The sequence below is a fragment of the Mauremys reevesii genome, linkage group 4, assembly GCF_016161935.1.
Source record: "Mauremys reevesii isolate NIE-2019 linkage group 4, ASM1616193v1, whole genome shotgun sequence".
Classification (NCBI taxonomy): Eukaryota; Metazoa; Chordata; order Testudines; family Geoemydidae; genus Mauremys; species Mauremys reevesii.
The window spans coordinates 141,611,500-141,631,123 of NC_052626.1; the positions used below are offsets into that span (position 1 = coordinate 141,611,500).

The 19,624-nt window shown below is 52.4% G+C and overlaps 1 long non-coding RNA gene across 1 annotated transcript; it reads left to right on the forward strand.

Moving 5' to 3' along the window:
- Positions 1–3,731: 3,731 nt before the first annotated feature.
- On the forward strand, positions 3,732–19,299 carry LOC120403677. The gene is made up of 3 exons (XR_005597657.1): positions 3,732–3,833; positions 14,010–15,794; positions 18,543–19,299. It is a non-coding gene; the product is annotated as an uncharacterized LOC120403677 (long non-coding RNA).
- Positions 19,300–19,624: the final 325 nt, after the last annotated feature.

Below are 19,624 nucleotides of genomic sequence, written 5' to 3' on the forward strand. Positions count from 1 at the left end.
GGTGTAGACCCGTTTATAAGCCGACCCCCGCTCTTTGATGCGTCCCTTTTTTACCAAAAATATTCGGCTTATGAACGAGTATATACAGCGTAGATAAAAAGGGTGTGCTGTGACTAATCCAGTGCTTACTTGACAACTGGGTCGAGAGGAACAAGTATTGCAATAAAGAAGCCCGTACTCAAATCCACCTCTGGGTCAACCTGCTCCTTTTCTTCTTCTAACAGAAGGCATCGGCTAAAAAAGCCATCTCATCCACAGACTTTACATCTTTGTCCCATAGACACTGCTTTACATCAGCCTTACATATGCTTAGGAAATGCTCTTGAACAACAAGATCCAACATTCCCTCTTTACCCCTCATCAGGAGAAGCTGGCACTGACCAGTGAGCTGGAACTCACCCTGTCTACACGACCCCCTGAACTGCTTCCAAGGAGACTCATGGGTGACAAGTGTCATCCGACCGTGCCCGAGCAGTTCCTGCTGTGGAGGAGGCTGTAGTTCAGGGCCACTCTCCTGTATTTCCATTATCTCTGATACTTCACTGCGCCCTAGCTGTGCCCTCTCATCTGTGGGTCCCATCCTGATGTGCTCAGCACACGGGTGGATGGAGGCTAAAAGCCACCTTGTTCCATTCCTGATCCTCTGCTCTGCCTCCAGCGTAACTTAGGGCGAGTCTGCACTGTGTAGCGTACCCAGGTCATGGTGCCCATGCTGTGACACTGCACCTCAAAGCAGCACCCTGGAACCCCCATATTCACCATGCTGGTATAATTATTATATATTCTTTGTTCAAAACATGCCTTGTGAGGTCTTGATCTGTTGAACATTAATATCCTGTTGGACTGTATATGCTATCACTGTAGGTGAGGTTATGAAGTATTGCTGTATATGTTACTGAACTATGTTGTGAAGTTGAAAACACCCACAACCAGCCTTTCATGTACAACAATGGAGTAGCCAGTCAGCGGTTAATGGCCCATCAACACCCATCAAAAGAATCCACTATCTCAGGAACTGTATACAGTGGACACTTCTCAGAGACAACATGTAGACAATGAAGATGGCTTGACCAGTCGGGGGAGACCCCCCAGGTCACAGCAAAGGACTTTCCAGCACTCTGGACAAAACTAAAAAAGAGGGAGAGTGACATCTTCACTTCACCTCTGTGTCCCCTCAACTCATACCTGGAATAAACATCTGGAGGACAAAGACTCTGAACTGGGGGAGGGTGATCCCAGGCCAGGAAAGATTAAGGATCTGTAACCTGCTTGTACCATTCATAAGCCCCTTCGTTTTCAGTTTAAACCAATTTTTACCAAAAAAAATTCCAAGATTTTACAAAAAGTATTATTTGTTTTTTTCTGCATTTCACCCTACTTTTGAATCATTCAAATATGTATTATGATAATCTATTAGTCTGTGTGTATATGCAAAGCTGCCTGTTGAAGTAAAGCTACGTATTAGTCTAGAAGATACACACAATAAATGAGCACGCACGCAAGCTCTGAAGTGTGTGCGCGTCTGCATGTACTGATGAATCTCACGCCCACCACGTACATGTTTCAAGCTGTTAGCAGATTACTTTTTAAAGATCTGATGCACTAAAATGGGAAGAAAATGAAAATCTTTATCAGAATAGATTTCGTAACACAAGGAAGTATTCGAAAGCTTTTAAAAAACAAAAACAGGAGAAAAGGATGAAGCTGAGTGTATGCGCTGCCAAGCGTGTGGGCCAGTTATTAAATGTAAATATTATTTATAGGCTACTAATTCTAAGTCTATAGCAGTAAACTGTTTATTCAAATGAGAAGTTTTATCTGCGGATTAGAGGTACATTGTTTTCTTAAACTCAGAGGTGGCATCGTGTTTTGAGTTCTGTTTTAGTTCTGCCGTAAACCACAGTGAATTCCATTCATCTACTGAATACTTTTCCCCCCTGTCCTTCTGTCCACCAAAATAAGCTCCGATATTTACCCAGAAAAAATATTAATATTTTTTCACTGATTTTGACCTGTTTTTGTTGTAGTAATAAACATTGATAAATTCCTGGGGGAAATTAAATAAAATAAAAACCGAAAAAAAGGGCCCTAATCATCAGTCAGGGTGAGACACTGCTTGATTCAAATCCTGTTTAGTTTGTAGAACTCAGACTGTGAATTTATTTTTGTTTCTTAAATAACCAACTTTGATCTCTGTGCCTGCTACTTATATTTACTTAAAATCGATCTTTCTGTAGTTAATAAATCTGTTTTATATTTTACCTAAAACAGTGTGCTCTGGTTGAAGTGCTTGGAAGATCTCAGCTCAGGTTACAAAGGTTAGTGTGTGTCCACTCACATCGAATATGGGGCGGACTGGGTAATGAACCAGGGCAAGAAGACGGTACAGCTCTCGGGGGCAAGGCTGGGGAGAATTGGCTGGAACCTCTCTATTGATGGTTCATGAGCGGCTGGGAGATCATTCATGTAACTCAGCTGGGTGTGTCCCTGCCTATGGATGTCTGTGTAAGTGCAGTGCCTATCGAAGGTTTGTAGCTTGACATCCACATCACAGTGTGAGATGGAATCCCCAGGTTGGTGGGACAGAGGGCTCAGCAGTCCCATACTCCTGTCCCAGGAACCCCATCACAGGTGCTTTCCAAGCTCAGTTGCAAACCCACACTGCATTGGTATGCACACCTCCCAGATCCAGGTAGGTGCATCCCTCCCAGTGCTGCACTGATAGGTGTCTGACACTGGGGTTTCTGTGGGTGTTTCTCGTCACCTTGCTAGCTGGAGCCATTTGAGGGCTTCGTTTGGGGTGTCTCGTCTGTCCATCCCGCAATGCTGTGTGATGCTCTCAGCCCACCAGTGCAGCCATGGCCCTGATGTGTTTATAAGTTAAATCGACAAAGGAAACACAGTCATAGAGTGGAGAAATGAGCTGCTACAGATCACCTGGCTGCCAGGAATAGAACCCAATCCAATCTTCTGAATCACAATCCACAGCCCTACCCACTAGGCTACATCACCTCTCTGTTAACCCTGTGGAAGAAACACACTCTTTGGTTTCAGGGGTCTTGTATCAGGTTCGGTTCCAAGGCATCCTCTCACTTGAATTTAGTTCTGTGATTCTACTTCTTTTAAAAATCAAAAATGTTTTAAAGCTGCTGAAATTGAAATGAAACTTTTCGATTTTGTGGAAACAAAAGGTCTCGTTTGGCCCAAAACTTTTCCCCCTTTTTATTGGCCAAAATGTCCGGATCCGCTTGGAGCTGATACGAAATTTCCCTCACAATCTTTCTAAACTGACAGTGAACCCCAAAACCCACCCGGGTCCTGCCTTGGCCTGGACTCCTGGGCTCCCCAGACCAGAGTGGGGCAGGTCACCAACCCACCATGGGCAAAGGGCCTTTTGCCAGGGGCAAGATTCATCCCAGGTGCAAGCCAGGGAGAATCGGACCCGGGACATGGGTCAGGGAGCCGGGACGTCTCTGAACCGAACCCCACAGGGGGTGGAGGGGGGCTGAGCTGTGGGTGGCCCCGATTCCCACAGTGGGCGCTGGTGGGAATCTCTTTGGCAGGGGGGATGGGCTCAGCGCAGGGGTTGGGGGCCCAGCTATGGGGCAGGAGGGTGGCCAATGGGGAGGTGGCTGCTGTTCCCGGAGGGCCCGGGGCGGCCAATAGGAGCGGAATCCCGCAGCCTCCAGTCAGGAATCCCAAGTATTCAAGATGGACGGCAGCGGAAGGAGGGGGAGGGGCGCTGCCTTCCCGGGGGGCTCGGGGCGAAAGTTTCACCTCGGCTGCTCGCTGGGGTGAGCAAGGAGCGCGGAGCCCGGGATGGAGAGAGCGAGGTACGGGCCGGCGCGGGGCGGGGAGCCGGCATCGTTGGGCGGGGGGACCCCCTGCCTTTGCCCCTGAGCCCTGCCCCCCGCTCTGCCCCATCACCCTGCCTTTGCCTCTGAGCCCTGCCCCTGCCTGCAGCCCTGCCCCCCGCTGCCACCCCCTGCATCCCTGCCCCGGTCTGCAGCCCTGCCCCCCGCTGCCACCCGCTCTGCCCCATCACCCTGCCTTTGCCCCTGAGCCCTGCCCCCCGCTGCCACCCGCTCTGCCCCATCACCCTGCCTTTGCCCCTGAGTCCTGCCCCTGCCTGCAGCCCTGCCCCCCGCTGCCATCCCCTGCATCCCTGGCCCCCGCTGCCAGCCCCTGCAGCCCTGGCCCCCGCTGCCACCCCCTGCCTTTGCCCCTGCAGCCTTGCCCTGCTTGCAGCCTGCCTGCAGCCCTGCCCCCTGCTGCCATCCCCTGCATCCCGGGCCCCCGCTGCCACCCCTGCCTATGCCCCGCCCCTGCCTGCAGCCCTGTCCCCCCTCAGCCCCATCCCTGTAACCTTGCTGCCCTCTCTTCCCTACCCCCATATCCCTGCCCGCCTGCTTCCCTGGCCCCAGCTTCCTGCAATCCTACCTCTCCCTCCCTTCCCTACCCCCGTATCCCTGCCCCTTCTTTCTCCCTCCTCCCCTACTCCCCCTCTTTGCCTTCCTGACCTCATCCCTCCTTCTTTTCGTTTGGGGGTGGGGGGATCATGCAGAGGTTGAGGGTTCTGGTTTGCATGGGGACAGGGTGGGTGTGTTTTAAAATGGGCCAGGGGCTCTTTATGTGTTGTGGGGAGAGGAGGAGAGTCATGGGGCTCGTCATCCCATCCCTTTGAGTGGGGGTGTGAGAGCACTGGGCAGGAGGGGCGTTGGGATCCCTCTGCTGTCTCTTGTACCCCACAAAGTCCCCCTTCCCCACCTACCCCTGTCACTCAGCACCCTACCTCTACAGTTGCCCTTCCCCAACCCCCACCTCTGTGCCTGTCACCCCACACCGCACCCTGCTCCCCCATCGCTACATCTGCCAGTCCCATCCCCTCACCTCCACACCTGTCTCTCCTCCCCGGTCACCCACGATCAGTAACACTGTACTGGCTGTGCCAAGCATAACCCCCTCCCCCCCCCTCACCTAAGCCCACCCTAACTTCCCCACCGCCCAGTCAGCTGGCTGCCAAAGGGGTGCATGGGAAAAGGGGGCTATGGGGTGAGACAGCAGGGGAAATCAGAGCTGGGGTTCACTGCTGCAGGAGTCTTAGGCTTGTGAGGACTCGGACCTAAGCCCCACTGGCAGATGTTGCCCTGTTCCGGCAGCATAAAGGGTCTTATGGTGGGTAGAAACTGCCCCTGAGAATCCCCCCTGCCTGGGAGGTGTCCCTGGGGAGTGTGGAGCTGGCCCAAGGGCCCTTCTCCCAGCCCTTGGCATAGGGGATTGCTCTAGCTGACATCCGGGACAGGCTGGCTTCTGCCCCACCTCAACCTGCCCCTGTCCCTAAAGTGACTGGCTGGCTGGCTCTGTGAGTGCTTCCTGGAGCTTCTAGACAGACAGCTCAGGACTCATTCAGGGCTTGTAAACTCCACAGGAGTGAAGAGATACCTCTCCTAGCCTGCGAACCCCCTGCCTCTGCCTCCCTCGTCCCAGCAGCTCCCTCTGGGGCTTTGTAAACTGCCTGAGCAGGGATTCCAGACTGCGCAGGACCAGGGCTGGGAGCTCACTGCGGGAGGGAATCCTTTGACCCAGCTGCCGTGTGCTCCCCAGCCTGAGTAGCTCATCGCTGCCTGTAGTCCCTGAAACGGGGCTGGCACTCTCCTAGCAGCCTTGACCATGATTAAATCCCCCATGGTGTGAGGCAGGGGGTGTTGTCCATTACTCTCTTCCCTTCCCTAGAGAGCCACCTAGGGTGGAGGTCACGGTACAGGATGTCTGTCAGTAGCAAACGCCTCTGAGCCTTGTTACAAGAGAGCTCTGTGGCTGTATATCTGTACATAGTAAATAGGTACATTGCCAGTAGGTGGCACTCAAACACATGTAGCATAGTTCCTGGCTTCTGTGGGACCAATATGAATTGCCCTGTGCTACCAGGGGCTTCCTCTGTGCAGCTCCTAACGAATCTCCATTGCGTCCTGGTCACACGGCTACTGCTTCTTCCTTCGCTGCCGAGCTGGAGCCGGCACCTAGAGCCTCTGCTCATTGCTCCTGCTATTTCTCATCCCCAGTGTCAGTAGTGTTCTGAGTGTCCGCTGAGCCAGCATCCTCCTCGTTTCCACCTAGATGGATCTGCTCCTGGTGTAGGCGTCACCAAGGGATCATGCTTTGTGACCTGATGGTCCCTTTCTTTTTGGGATCTCCCAGTTTCACTGTAGTTGTGCACTAAGAGAACAACTGTAATCTAATCTCATGCTTCAGGCCTTCAGCTGATCGCCTGTAGGGGTCAGGAGGGAATTTTCTCCCCAGTGCACAATTGGCCTCATGTGTGATGTGATATAACACAGCGCTCTCTATAGGGAGCTCCATCCTATGCAGCTCTTTCATCTCTGTGGTCCCACTGCGTTTTGATGCATGGAAGTGGCTGGGCGGTTTTGCTTGTCCGCTCACCTAGAAGTGCTCTTGCCACCTGCTGTAAAATTGGATCATTTTCTCCGTTTGAACTTGATTGATTTGGGAAACGGGTGGCACCTGGGGCACGTTGACTTGATTTGCCTCTTCCTTCAGCATTGCGAACATCTCTGCTAAAGGAAGCTTCCCTTACCGCGCCTGACAGGTACTTGTCACAATTTTCCAATCCCTTTCTGAAGCTGCGGTGCTGCCTTGCACAGCCTGCCGGTCTCTGTCAGTTTTATCCTGCTGTCCATCGCTGATGTATCTGGGCGCCTTCCACGTAAAATCAATAACAGTATCACAGCCCCTGATGATTTTCATGGAATTTCTGGTACTTCACAGTGTCAAAACTTTGTTTGGGGCAGGGGGTTGTTTTTGATGGTTGGAGTTTGGGTTTTTTAAAAGTTTTTTTTATTAATTTTCACTGTGGTTGGTAGGGATAGAAGGGGGTATCTGTGCTGTGAATGTCATTCTTACAGTTCATAGGTTGCAGAGCCAGAAGGGACCATTGAGATTACCTAGTCTGATCTAGTATAACACAGGCCAGTGAACTTCCCTGAATTAATTCCTGTTTGAACTAGAGGTGATCTTTTAGGAAAACATCCCGTCTTGATTGAAAAATTGCCAGGGGTGGAGAATCCCCCATGACCCTTGGTAAGTTGTTCCAATGATTAATTTCCCCTCTACTAAAAATGTGTGCATTATTTCCAGTCGGAATTTGTTTGGCTTAAACTTCCGGCCATTGGATCTTGGCTGCAAGGCATTGTTGAAGAGGAAAGTTTGCAGCGTTTCCTAAAAGACAGAGACTCTGGATTCACCTGGTCTTTGGAAATTCTTGCTACCACCAGAGAATGTTTTGGGCCTGGTTCTTAAGCATTGTGGCCCAGGTTGTGTGATCTGCCATGCCCCAGAGGAGTGCTGCTGCGCCAGTGGTTCGTTGATCTAAATTCAGTCATGGCGGTAGCTGCGGCTTGATCCATTATTGTTTAGAAAACTAGGACCAATGGGTGTTGGAAGCTGCCCGGGACCCTGGATGAACTTGACCCTGCAGTACAGCTTCCAATGGTTCAGGGTTTGACGTCTGCCTTATATTTATGAAAAGGCTCCCACCCTAACTCAGCAGCTAGCATTCTCTCCTCAATCTGAGCCTAGCGCCGGTGTGTGCTAGTGAGCACTTTGAACGCACGTGCCACTGAGTGATCATCTAAGCCGCAGGCCAGCTCTGAAACCAGGGTCACTTGTGAGATCAGAGGCTCTGTGTTAACCTCCAAATGTTCCCATCTGGAACAACTGCTATTTTCTGGTTTATTTGTTAAGATTTTCCCCTAGTGCCGTTCTCTGCTGGCCTCAGACAGCATTCCAAGTGGAGATCTTATCTGTGACAAACAGGCTGAATGTGGAGGGTTATAGGAACATGCCTGTGAATTTCTGTGAGGACTTCTTGGCTTGGTCTGCCCTTTTCTGAGAACTCATAAAGCTCTGTACTTACTCCAGCCACTACCCCAGCGACACAGAGCGACACTCTGCCTGTGTGTGTGTGTGTGTGTGTGTGTGGGGGGGGTTATTAATGATGATTATTATTCCCACAAGCCAAGACACCAGATCCTGAGCAGGAATGCACTGAAGCCAACAGAGCGACAGTGATTCCCTGCAGCCCAGAAATTGAGGGATTGAAAGAAAACCGCCATGATGTTCTCCCAGGAGCATGAGTTGCAGGCACTGCTATGGGGACTTTGGAGTGTGTCTGTTGTGGCAGGACAGGGAGGGGAGTGGACCTAGGAGCTCATGACCTAATAGATCCTTTTCATCCCTGGCCTGTTTCCAGGGGCGGCTCCAGGCCCCAGCACGCCAAGCGCGTGCTTGGGGCGGCATGCCGCGGGGGGCGCTCTGCCGGTTGCTGGGAGGGCGGCAGGCAGGCCGCCTTTGGCGGCATGCCTGCGGAGGGTCTGCTGGTCCCGCGGCTCCAGTGGACCTCCCGCAGGCATGCCTGCGGAGGGTCCGCTGGTTCTGCAGCTTCAGTGGAGCTGCGGGACCAGCAGACTCTTTGCAGGCACGCCTGCGGGAGGTCCACCGGAGCCGCGGGACCGGCGACCGGCAGAGCGCCCCCCGCGGCATGCCGCCGTGCTTGGGGCGGCGAAATGTCTAGAGCCGCCCTTGCCTGTTTCTGTGACCTGGGATAAATCTGATTGTTAAACAAACACGGTTGTCCTTTCCCCCTCCCCCGCATGCCGTGGTGTTTGGTTCTGTTTCCCAAATGCCACTTACTCCATATCTGAGCACACAGTCCAGCCCCACCAGCAGGTCACTGACCTCAGGAGCAGGAGGGCATCCCAATCACTGCGGAGCCTGGGAGCCAGCTTCCAGGAAGCCTCATTCCCTGGAGGTGATTGGCAGCCAACCCCACCCCCCCACAGGTTTGCAATGGTGCATGTGGGCCTGTGTTTGCTGAAGATTTTAAAGAAATGCAGCAGCGGGCTTGAGGGTCTGCCGAGGAGACTCACAGCCAGGCTCTGAGGTCTGATCATGGACCAGGAGAGGCGGAGAGGGTTGGCCCCCAGCTGGTTTCTCTGAGTGCCCCCTCTCTGGTCCCAAGCCTCATGTCGTTACCTCTCTGGGGTGGAATCCAATGAGTCTCCCAGTCTTAGACCCGCCTCTGGGCTACAACTGCCTGTGGATCAACCGTGCTTCCCCAGCAGGTCCGACTGGGTTCAGCACCCAGCTTCTTCCCCTCGCAAGGCTGTGCCCAGTGGTGTCTAAGGACTGGGAGGAGGCTTCCCACCAAAGGGTTGTTTACTTTAACAGTAGGAGCAAAGCGGTTAGAGAAAAGGACACAGAGCTTGCTTTAGGCTCCTATCTCATGTAGCTTCCCATCCCCTGAGCGTGGTCTGGGCAGACCTAACCTCTTCAGACCCCCCCAGCCCCAGCAACTCGTTGGTGGCTCAGCTGGCCGGCGGCTCGGGGAGCTCTGTCCGGTCCCCAGTACGGCAGGGGCGCTCTGCGGGCTGCAGCAGCAGGCAGGGTGCGTCCGTCTCCCTTGGTGACTCCCACCCAGCTGAGCTGTGGGGCCCACCTTCTATGCTGCTTTTTCCTGCCTCACCCTTCACCAGAGGGCAGGCAGCGGCCGTCCCTCGCCATCAATCTTCGAGGGAGGCCAGGCCGTCTTGCTACAGTGCCTAAATAACTTGGGAAATCTGACCCCCAGGAGACCAAAGATAGCACTGGATACTGCGTCCCACCAATCCCCTTAGTCTTGCCCTTTCGTCAGTTCCAGGGGATGCTGGTCAATTTCATTGTGGGACACACCATTTCCTGTTGCCTACTCAACCTATTCCAGGATGTGAAATCCCAATCCATTGGGCCCCTGGAGCAAGGGATGGTGAGATGGCTCTCAGCTTACCCGTAAAGGTGCTTGTTAAGGTTTTGCAGTGACTTTCTCCTGTTTTCCCCTCCCAAATCCAGCAGATCTGAATGGAAATGGCCAGAGGGAGGTGGCTGTTAGAAAATACCCAGGAGAGGGTCTCGCGGGAGGAAAGGATGGTTAAAGTACAGGCTGAGGCATGGGTTCTTGTCTTGCTCCAACTCCCAGTGTGACCTCAGGCAAGGCCTTTCTGTGCCTCGGTTTCCCCACCTTTAAAACGATGCCCCCTCCATACAGGATTGTGAGTCTAAATTCACTCAAGCATGTTAAGTTCCTTGGCTGGAAGGTGCTATTAGTGGCAGTGCTGCCTCCAAAGGCTTAACCCCACGGGGTGGGAGTTGCAACCACTGGCATCTCATGGAAGAGGCGCTCGGTCAATTGATATAAAATATCATTTTCTTTATTACCTGAGCGAGGCAGGTGCCTGTACCGCACTAGCCAACAAACAGGGCCCAGAGAGTGAGTCAGCTCCCCAGCTGGTGTCAATCAGCAAGGCACTATTTACTACAACAGAGCTGTGCTGATTGACACCAGAAGGGGAATTCAGTGACACACGGTGTGTAGGTGGGACCCCACGGCTCCCTTTCCTTGAAACAGCAGATTTGTCAACAAATCTCACCTTTGGGAAGGAGCAAATTGGTGACATCAACTTTTTTTTCAGTTGCTGGCAAGGGGTCCCTCAACAATGGGTGAGACTTTTGAGGGTGAGGGTGGATGGGAGGAATCAGGGCTGAAAGGGCCTGTCTACATGGGGAGAGGAACTGGCATTACTGTACTGGTATAATTACACTGCTATAGATCATAGAGTCAGGCAGGAGGAATCTCTAGGACCATCTACTCTGTCCCCTTGTACAGCACAGGCCATAGGACTTCTCTGCAATAATTCCCATTTGAATGAGAGCTGGTCTTCTAGGAAAACATCCTGTCTCAGTTAAAAAAATTGTCAGTAATGGAGAATCCACCATGAGCCTTGGTAGATTGGTTCAATGGTTAATTATACTGGTATAACTCCCTATGGGGATGCTCTTAGGTCCCTTCCAAAGGGATATGAGCTAAACTGGAAAAAGGCCATAGAACATCAGGGTTGGAAGGGACCTCAGGAGGTCATCTAGTCCAACCCTCTGCTCAAAGCAGGAGCAATCCCCAGGCAGATTTTTACCCCAGATCCCTAAATGGGCCCCTCAAGGGTTGAACTCGCAACCTTGGCCTACTAAACCCAATGCTCAAACCACTGAGCTGTGCCTACCCCCACACTATTAGTCCAAATGAGTGTGTCACCATGGGGGGCTATAATGGGATAATTATACAGATGTCCCTAAACCTCTGACTGCCAGACTCTGGGACTGGACGACAGGTCACTCAAAATTGCCCTGTTCTGTTAGTTCCCTCTGAAGCATCTGGCATGGGCCACTGTCAGAAGACCGGATGCTGGGTTAGATGGACCACTGGACTAACCCAGTATGGCCGTTCTTGTGTTCTTATAGCAACACTGGTAAATTTCCCCATGTAGAAAAGCCATAAGTAGACCAATAAGTCCCCTTGTTTATCCCTCTAGGTGAGGCAGGACTGTTTGCCGCTAGGAATGGATCTGGATGTTAATTACAGTTAGAAAATGGATAATTAGGTTCTGTCTCCAGGGGGAACATTGACATTGCCCGTGCTTAGAAGGGAAAGGGGCTGGCTGAAACGAATGTGGTTTAAAGTGTGTGTGTGTGCGCGCGCGCATGTGTATGGAGGGGAGGGGTTGTTCTTTGCTCTTCTTTTTTTCAGATCCCTTTGTGATTTTTGAACACTCTTGTTTATCTGAGAGAAATTCCTTCTCTCCAAAAATCCTGGGGTTTGTTGAGCAGCGAATGAAAAGAACGATATAAAAACGGATCCAAACAAATTGCTCAGAAGGTTCTTCAGAACCTGGCAGTGAAAATGATCGTAGAAGGTCAGGAAAAGAGAATGAGGGGAAATCCCTTGTTTTGAAACTGTTTTCAGGGAAACTGAAGTGGGTCAAAGATTAGGGAATTTGAAGCTTTACCCCCTCCCCCACATCAAACAGATAAACCAAAATACTCAGAGTTGAACACAGCCAACTGCTATGCGATTAGGAGGCGTTTTGTAGCTTGCGAATTTAAATATGTAGACAGATTTTTAGCATTTTGAATCGAAACAAGATTTGATCATTGCCACAAAGCCTTGCTCCCTTGTAATATATCCATTGTAATTCCACGTGGCTGGACTTTACAAACACGAGACAAGCCATTTACAACGCACACTTCACTTCTCTACAGAGGAAAAAGGACAGTAAACTATCTCTTGCATCCGACGAAGTGGACATTCACCCATGAAAGCTCATGCTGCAAAACGTCTGTTAGTCTATAAGGTGCCACAGGATTCTTTGCTGCTTTTACAGAACCAGACTAACACGGCTACCTCTCTGATAGTAAACTATCTAAACTCCTACATGGCACAGGGGGCTACAGCAGTGGTACCCTCAGTTCATCCAACAATATTGTTAATCTATCCAACCACACATTTAGCTTGGAGGAAGAGTCTGTCCTATCTCGGGAACTCTCTGCCCCACCACCCCCACGAACACGATACAGTTCTGCGGTGATCTGGAAGCCTACTTTTGTTATCATACAAAAGCCAGTAGGAGAACACTTCAGTCTTCCTGGATAGTCTATAACAGATTTAAAAGTAGCTATACTTGAACAAAAAAACCTTCAGAAACAGACTTCAAAGAGAAACAACAGAACTAAAATTCATTTGCAAATTTAACACCATTAATTTGGGCTTGAATAGGGACTGGGAGTGGCTGGCTCATTACAAAAGCATCTTTGCCTCTCCTGGAAGTGACACCTCCTCATCTATTACTGGGAGTGGACCACATCCACCCTGATCGAATTGGCACCGTCAACACTGGTTCTCCACTTGTGAGGTAACTCCCTTCTCGTCATGTGTCATTATATAATGCCTGCATCTGTAATGTTCACTCCATGCATCTGAAGAAGTGAGGTTTTTTTACCTACAAAAGCTTATGCCCAAATAAATCTGTTAGTCTTTAAGGTGCCACCGGACTCCTTGCTCCATTGTAATGTTCAGCATGCAGTGTCAGGGAAGGGGCACTAGAGGGAGTAGGAGACAAGAAATACACAAGTGCTGGTAATTCGGGGCTGCTGCTCCATAGATTTGCTGTAATAATGATGCTGATGTGCAGATATTCTTGGTTTCCCGTCTTGGTGAGGGCTGGGATGGATTTTTCAGTCTTGTTGAGGGCTGGGATGAAGCTCCTTGAAGAGGAGATGCTGCCCAGTGTATTTAGATTGGTAATGAATGTTTCTATTAGTGATCACCACTGAATAGCATCAATTTTGAGGATTAGATTATTTGGGGAGGAGGAATGGGACACGGGGCCTTTCCCCTCCAGTGGCAGTGCTTCCGATCCAGCCTCAGGCAGGGGAATGGCTGGCTCAAGGGTCGGGAATGGGATATGGATCCTTTCCCCTCTAGGGGACGCTGGCTCTGATCCAGCCTCAGGGTGAGGGGACTGGCTGGCTCTGGGGAATAGGGAGTGGGACTTGTATCTTAACAGAGTGGTCTAGGACTGAACAGACCCTGGGACTGAGCACCTCTTCCCCACAGGCTGGAGCATGCAGAGGGGTGTGGGTGTGTGTTGGGGGAGGGTTTCTGGCTCTGGGGCACACAGAGGGGTGGGGATGGGGGATTTCCAGCTGTGGAGCACACAGGAGTAGGGGAGGGTTTCTGGCTTTGGGGCACATGTGGGGGTTGGCTCTTGAGCACACAGAAGGGCCAGCGGGGGGATAGGAGGTTCCAGCTCTGGGGCAGACAAAGGTGCTGACAGGGAGAGGGGGTTCTGGCACTTGGGCACACAGAGATGCCGGTGGGAGTAGAGGGTTCCGGCTCTGGGGTACATGGGGGGTGTTTGGGGTTCCGGCTCTGGGGTACATGGGGGGTGTTTGGGGGTTCCGGCTCTGGGGTACATGGGGGGTATTTGGGGGTATTTGGGGGTTCCGGCTCTGGGGTACATGGGGGGGTGTTTGGGGGTTCCAGCTCTGGGGCACACAGAGGGGTTGGCCAGGCTGTGGGGTTCTGGTGCTAGGGCCAATGACCCAGGCTTCCTTCTCTTTTCCAGCTCTGGTTCCTGAGGCCTCGCTCCCGAAAAGCCCCAGTAGAAGAACGTACGAAGAGCCATGAAAATGGAGACTTGCTCCTTCCTGCACCTGTGATCCCTCCATGGCCCAGGACGCCTCAATACCATGTCCTGCCCCTGTGAGGGGCCCTATCTAGCCCAGACCCCCTCAGCCCATGGCCCCCAGCCCTGCGGGGGTGGGTGGGAAGGGGTGATTTCCTAGCTGCTGAGGAGGAGGTGAGAGGGGACGAGAGGTACGGCAGATCCCCACCACCACCACGCCGCCGTCCTGGGCTCTTTTCACATTGTGCTACTGTCTGAGCCCCTGCCAAGCAGTGCAATGTCAAAAGGGCGTCGGGCAGGCGGTGCCAGCAGCGCCTGACCCAGTGCCTCCACCACTCTGCCTCTGGGGGTCTGGGAGAAGGAGGGCAGAGTGAGGATCTGCAGGGGGACACAGACTACCCTTCCCAGAGTGGGGCAGAGGAGGGGATGAGGGGGGTACTGTGCTCATGGCAGGGGGCTTTGATGCTGAGGAGGGGTGCTGGGCTTGGGGCAGGGGTTTCAGGAACTCAGTTGCCTAGCAACCTAATGAGCTTGTTTGGTTCAATAACCCTAAGTGACTGACTGTGCTCCCTGATTGAACTGAAGGGCCATCAGGTCACCAATGAACCCCTGTAGCTCCAGCAGCACAGCGGCTGCTCAATGCATTCCATGTTCCCAGCTGTGCCAGACCCGCTTCCTGCTGGCCCTTGCCCCACTCGTTGCAAGCTCCACAACAGCTCTTCCCTTTGGACTCCTGCCCCCTGGCTCTGACTAATGGCTTGTCCCCTGGCCACGACTCCGCTTCTGCCCTCTGATTCTGCTCCAACCACTAGGCCAGACTCCTTCTCCGACCCCTTGGTCTCACCACCTACACCTGGGCATGTGACAGTTTGCTAGAAGGTAGCAGGGGCTTTGCCACACAGCACGGAGCTTCTGTCCAGAATGGCCCCAGCAGGAGTTCACCCCACCTTTGCAGACGTTGTTGGAGTCCTGCAGGAACTGCAGGCTCAAGTTGCCTTGCTGCATGACCAGAATGGGCCCTCCGGGCCCAGGTTCAAGCCCAGGCAGTGTCTTCTGTCCCCACAACTCTTGCATCCATTTTCCGTGAGCCCGAGTTGCCCCTACCCAGTAAGTTGGAGGGGGATTGTGCCAAATGTCATGGGTTCCTTAACCAATGTCGTCTCCAGTTCATGTTGTGGCCAGTTGGACCTCACAGCTCAATTCCAAGTGGGATTAGTTCTCAGTCTGCTTCGAGGAGAGGCCCTGACATGGGTGTCCCCTTTCCTGGAAGGGAGCAGTCCTCTCCTTGAACACTGCGGGAGCTTTGTACGGGCTGGGGTGGGCGTCTCCATGGACCCTAATGGAGAATGGACAGCAGAAGCTGCTCTCCACGCCCTCTGGCAGAGGGTCGGGTCCGTCGCAGCAGAATGCCAGTGTCTGGCCACAGACACTCACTGGAATGAGGCTGTGCCGTGACACCACTTTAGGCAGGCACTCCACAATTCTGCCAAAGATGAATTAGCACAGGTGGAACCTCCGCCTAGTCTAGCAGCTTTAATTGGGCTTTGCATCCAGATTGATGGTCGACCAATGGAGCAAGCTCAAGAAAAGCAACAGGCCACCTGACCCCCGCTGCCCAGAACGCTCCCATCTCCTGCAGTCCCAGTTGTCCTACCAGATCCTGAACCAATGCAAGTTGACCAAATCCTGACCCACCTTTCCACTGCTGAAAAGAACTGTCGTCAGGTATTGGGGTTGTGCTTGTATGGGGGGGGGAGGGGGTTGGACCCCTTAGGAAGCCACCTGATGTTCTGAGATATCACCAAGTCAGAGGGGGGCAAACGATGGCTCGCGGGCCACATCCGGTCCGCAGGACCCTTCCCTCTGGCCCCCGAGCTCCTGCCAGGGAGCGGGGTCAGGACAGGCTTGTGGAGGAGCCAACCCAACTCCCCGGCAGCCCGGTGAGCAGGGCGGAGTCTAGCCACTGGCCCCTCCCCTTCTGCTCCCCTCCCTCCCACCTCCCTCGCAGTCACAGTCCCCCAGCGCCTGGGCAGCGTGGCTGCAGCTCCGGCCGGGCGGCCCGGCTATAGCGCCGCCAGACCTGGTGCTCCAGGGTGGCGCTGTCGGGGCAGGGAGCAGGGGGAGTTCTGGGGGAGAGGTTGCAGGGGGCGGTCAAGGGGCCTGGGCCCTGCTGCCGGGGACAGGGGCAGAGCAAGCCAGGTCCCCCTCCACCCCCAGCGTGCTTGGCCCCTGTCCCCAGCAGCCAAGCCCAGACAGGGAGCGAGCCCTGCCCGACTGCCAGGGAGAGCAGCCAGACAAGCAGGGGAAACACACAAGGAAGGGACTGAGCCCTCCCCTTTCTCCCACCTCACACATAATGTGGGGTGGGGAGAGCAGGAGTGGGTGGGGTGGGGTTCCAGGGGCAGTCAGGGGTGGGGAGCAGGGGGGATTGGATAGGGGGTGAGTGTCCTGGGAGGATGGTGAGGGGGCAGAGAGCAGGGGTATTTGGGTAGGATTTGGGAGTCAAGGGGGGCAGTCAGGGGTGGGGAGCAGTGGGGGTTGGATTGGGGCCAGGCCACGCCTCGCTGTTTGGGGAGGCATAGCCACCCCCAGCCCTCCCTACCCGGCCCTCCATACAATTTCTGTATCTGATGTGGCCCCAGGGCCAACAAGTTTGCCTACCCCTGCACTAAGTCTACCTGTTCTGCTAGCGTGAGCCCCCTTTCAATCATGGAATATTAGGGTTGGAAGGGACCTCAGGAGGGCGTCTAGTCCAACCCCCTGCTCAAGGTAGGACCACATCTCAGACAGACTTTTACCCCAGTTTCCTAAAGGGCCCCCTCAAGGATTTGAGCTCACAAGCCTGGGTTTAGCAGGCCAATGCTCAAACCACTGAGCCCTCCCTCCCCTCTTTAACTTGTCTTGCTGAGCCAGGCTCTTAAAACCTCTAACACACACGCAGGCAGGGCCACACCCAGCTGCTGCTCAGCTCTGGGAAGACTCAGCTTCAGGGACTTGCTCCAGCACTCAGATGTCCACCTCCCTTGGAGCGCAGACCCAAAGATATAGTATGAAATTTGCCCCCTCCCTCAATGTGGAGAGAGGTGTGCACAGTTCCCCCCCCCCGCCCGCCCGCCCGCTAGAACTTACAGAAACTGGGTTTAATAATAAACCAAATTGTATTAACTATAAAAGGCAGATTTTAAGTGGTAAAAAGGGCAACAAACAGAACAAAGCAGGTTACTAAGCAAATGAAACCAAACAGATAAACTAAGCTAGTTTCGCTAAAGGAATTGGTTACAAATAGTATTTCTGACCCTAGATATTGTTGCAGGCAGGTTGCAAAGTTTCTGTGGCTCAGAGTTCCAGTTCTGTTCCTTTTCAGACTGGACCCCATCTCAGTCTGGACTCCTCTCTTACCTTCCCTTTTGCAGTCTTTCTTCTTGGGCAGCCAGGCCATGGAGAGGAGGAGTCCTGTTTGCCTTCCTCCTCACCCTTAAATAGGATTTACATAAGGTGGGAATCCTTTGTTTCCCAAACGTGAACCCCCCCTTCCCTTATAGTGGAAAGTTCCCAGAAGTCCCAGATAATGTTTTAGTATCAGGTGACAAGACCACCTGACTCTGTAGGATCACAGCATCCGTGAGTCAGTGACAGTGTGGAGCATCCACAGGACGACCAAGCTTTTCACACTCTATTGTCCCTGTTGATGGGCCATCTGCCCTGTCTGACTTTTCCATTGTTGTACCTGAAGTGTTAGCAGTGGGCGTCACCCATAGTTGACATACAAGTATCTAGTCAATATTCCAAACTTCAGATACAGAAATGATACAGGCATACAAATTGGATAAGTGCATTCAGTAAATCATAACCTTCCCAAAGATATCTCACGTGAGCCATCTTGCATAAAGTATGTCTCAGTTATGCCATATTCATATATGCATATGTTCATAAAGAATATGGAATGACACATCACAGGGGGTGCCTGGGCACATTTCGTCAGAGTGCCTAGCCAAGGTCCAGGAAATGCTAGAACCCAGCCCCAGTAGGGAAGCTAGGGTTGAGTCAGTGCTCCGCTATTCCCCATGCTGAATCGTGCTGCTGCCTATCTTGGCATCCCCTAAGCAGCATGCCACCCCGCTGCATCTGCCTCTTCAGCATGTGCCATGCCAGACATCCACCGAGGGGCCTTGGTCAGCTTGGACACTTCTGGCAATTTTATGGACCAGGACTTTATGGAGCCTCGAATTCCCGACCTCTGCAAGGTCTTCCCCGAGCTTGTTGAGGTTATAGATGGGTCATTCCTATCTTAAGGTCCCATCATGCATCAAACAACCCACCTGGAGGGCATCAGCATTGGCAGTCACTGAGATCTTCCAGTTCAGGGTCATCTGCGCTTTGCATTCACCGGTCGTCCTTGGTGTCCTCTGGCTCGTTGCCCATAAACCCCAAGTTAGCTGGCACTTGCGATCTTTACTTTTCTATTCCCTGCAGTGCCGATGAGCATGCTTTCCAACTCTAGTGAATGGCTAGTCACATTCTGTGGCATGCTCCAGCCCTCGAAGGATCCAGAACTGCCAACCAAAGTTTCATTGGCAGTGCCCGGGATTCCTGCCGAGTACATAGAATATGCCGCGGTATTTGACAAACAGAAGGCAGACGCTCTACTTCCTCAGCACACTTGATGATTGCACAATTGACCTTCAACCAGGAACAGGAGTTCCTTTTGGGTGCATTTACACCTTATCTGCACCCCAGCTGCAGGCCCTCCAGGAGTACCTTGAGGAAAATCTGGGGAAGAGGTTCATTGTCCCTTGACTTCCCGAGTGGCAGCACGTCTTCTTTGTGGCTAAGAAGGATGGCTCCCTCCCTTATATTGAACCTTTAACGAGATCACAGTCTGCGACTGATGCCCCTTTTCATAAATAAACTGGAAAGATTCTCAGTCAGGTCTTCACAAAGCTAGACTGGTGTGGGGCATACAACCTGTCAGAATCCAGCAAGGGAATGTGTGATGCTGACAGACCATTGGCCAGCTCATGCCAAGGCCCTTAGATCTCAACTGAACGCTGGCAAATATGTAGCTGGAACCAGTCTGGCTCACCCATGTGCTAATATTGTTAAAGTAGGTATTAGAGTTATAAAAATGTGTTGCTGCATGCGCTAATCTAATCTAATATCTGTATCCTATGTTACAAGGTAACAAATACAACAAGGAGTCCTGTGGCACCTTAAAGACTAACAGATTTATTTGGGCATAAACTTTCATGGGTAAAAAACCAAGAAGTGAGGTTTTTTACGCACAAAAGCTTATGCACAAATAAATCTGTTAGTCCTTAAGGTGCCACCGGACTCCTTGTTTTTGTGGAAACAGACTAACACGGCTACCCGGATCCTTGACACCATGTAAGGTAACAAATGTTTGCTCTGTAACTTTAACTCACCAGACAGACGAGAAGCATTACCAAGTGTGAAATACTAGCTTGCCACAGGAGGTGTTCTCTCTCGCCCAACAAAAGAAGTCCCATCAACACCAGATGAACTGTTGTGGAATATCAGAGAACAAAAGACTTTGT